The 2,606-nt window shown below is 37.7% G+C and overlaps 1 pseudogene; it reads left to right on the forward strand.

The window, feature by feature from the left end:
• The first annotated feature begins 1,712 nt into the window (after positions 1 to 1,712).
• LOC145248566 (5S ribosomal RNA) lies at positions 1,713 to 1,829 on the forward strand (annotated as a pseudogene).
• The last annotated feature ends 777 nt before the right edge of the window (positions 1,830 to 2,606 follow it).

The raw sequence follows: 2,606 nt of genomic DNA on the forward strand, positions 1-2,606 counted from the left end.
AGCAAGAAAGTCTATTAACTAAGCAAACCACGGCGAAATCCGACTATAGAATGAACGTATTTGTCTCGAACAATGGGGTGTGGCCATCAAACCAACAATAACTCAAGCCGATGTCTCACAAGTAGGAAAAGCTATATCAGCTAACAAGAAACACAAGTTCTGTCTCGCAAGTAGAAATATATACACACACACACACACACACACACATATATATATATATATATATATATATATGTGCATAGATCATCGTATAACGATTAGATCACTCTCTGACTGACGTAAATGAACATTTAAAATTAAAATGTTTAAATTCAACGTTATTTCACGCAGTTAATGGTAGCCGAATTGATGCGGTCTTCGCTAATCAAGCCAGAGATGTCTCGTGTTGCGGGGTTCGAATCGTTCGACTGGTGTTAATCGTGACACCCTGCACTGAAGATTCCCGAAAGGATGAAACACTAGTGTCTGTAGGTATTTAATTATTATAGTAAAAAAAAAAGCACACGTAGTTAATAAAATGTAAAAAGACACTTGTAAAAACAGTTGAAAACATATTTAATTTTAAAAAGGAAGGACTAAATAAGTGGATAGTCCTTAACCTGCGGACACACACAAAATTGACTTTTATATAATAGGAGACATAAAGATGAAGATAATTGTCCATTCATATATTTCAAATTCCGTGGAATTTCCACAGGTCATGCTAGTAACAAAAACAATAGTGAAAGCGACTAATTTTGGATTTTAGCATTTTTTTTTACTAATTTAACTTACTTTTTAAACTGCCTTTTCCTAGCTTACGCAGTCGAGCGATCTAAATTCGTGACTTATCGGGTCACATATTCTAGCGAATAAATAATAAAAAATACAAATTCAATTTTTCAAATAATATGAGTAGAACGATGCCCTTTACTTGACACTTGGTCCACTTGTAATAAAATAAACGGTTATTCATTCGACGAGGCAGTGCGCTATACAGAATAATGTCGGAACAGAATTCTATTTGTTAACTTCATCGTGAATTCGTGGTATTGATCGCGTGACACACGTCCTGAGGATATATGTCTTGCTAATGAAATTACAAAATCGACACCAATTGTTCATAAAAACATTTTGTTTACTCTTTTTTTTTACCACAAACAACGCATATTACCACTTGGAACGTAGGGACTACTATTTGTGATCGTCTCTACAAAGCAACGGTAGGGAGTTGAGCTGCGAGATTGCTGTTCACATTACATTTAAACTTCCACATGTTAGTACATTCAGGGGAGTAGGAATCAGGGATAGAATTCTTAAGTCCAAAAATTCCAGAGAGGAAACTATTAGAACATAAGGCTTTATAAAATCTAGGGACCGTAACAATGTAGGGGTGGGACTTTGCTTCTTGTCCGGTTAGTACATAAATAGGGCACTAGTTTTATGGGTTTATGCCATCCATCCAAAGACAAAGGATACCCCCTAGGGGCAGTAGCGCGTGTAACTGTGAGGCAAGGGTTTGCAATCCCAACCACACCTCTCCTGAATCGGCACTGGTTGAGTTCAGTCGCAAGGAGAAGACCATGACGACTGGAAACAATGCCGAGATAAGCGGAGAGCACATACAACACCTGAAAGTCCCAAATGGTCACCCATTTCGTACTGACCGGGTTCCACGTTGATTAACTTAACCACTGATCCAGCGGAAACCGGTGTATCAATGTGATTATGCCGCATATGGCATAATTGCGTTGACACACCGGTTCTCGTCAGATCACCGAAGTTAAGCAATGTTGAGCCTGGTTAGTATCAGGTGGGTGACCATTTGGGAATTCTAGGCGCTGTATGTGCTCTCCGCTTATCTCGGCATTTGTTTCCAGTCGTCCTGTACTTCACTTGCCACTGGTATTTAACAATGTCGTCTCAGGAGAGGTGTGGTTGGAGATTGCGCACCTACTGCCACAAAAATTTCAAAGGCAAGCAACCCTTCGTAGGTATCCATAGTCTGTTCAAGACTGAAGAAGCCTGCTAGGTTTATTAGAGACTATAGTATTAAAATACCTGCCAAATAGGCACATGGATGCGACATTGTGGGGATTTGACAGAGATTGAGAATCTTCTTGGACCTTGTTTAAGAGTGAGTTTGGCGTATATGGCTTCAAGACTCGTTCAACCGTAGTCGCATATCTACGTCTTGTGTGTCAGGTGAAGATATAAATATCAATTATTTAGCACATGTTAGAATAATATTATCGGCTTTATAGAAAGACGTTTCTGGTTCTTCATATGGACTCTTTTTTTGTTTGAACATGAAATCTCCACAATGAAAGACTTTTGACTATTACTTTAAACTATCCATATCAAAGAGTTGGATCCTTTGTTGACCAAAATTGTTGGTCTTGTAACAAACTTTGATTAGATAACTAAAAATGTAGAAGCAGTGATGATAGTTGCATGCACATACACACAAAAGTGGAATCGTGTTAGGATAAACTAGAATAAAATCAGTTTATTCATTTTCATAGCAAAATTCAGTAAATTTTTACGGGCACCTTTATTGCAGCATCACAATTCGAAATTTATAGAACTTCTAAAGAACTTATTAATATTGCTTTGTTGTTTTTGTT

The sequence above is a fragment of the Euprymna scolopes genome, chromosome 26 (assembly GCF_053919585.1).
Source record: "Euprymna scolopes isolate OS-2025 chromosome 26, ASM5391958v1, whole genome shotgun sequence".
In the NCBI taxonomy this organism is placed as follows: domain Eukaryota; kingdom Metazoa; phylum Mollusca; class Cephalopoda; order Sepiida; family Sepiolidae; genus Euprymna; species Euprymna scolopes.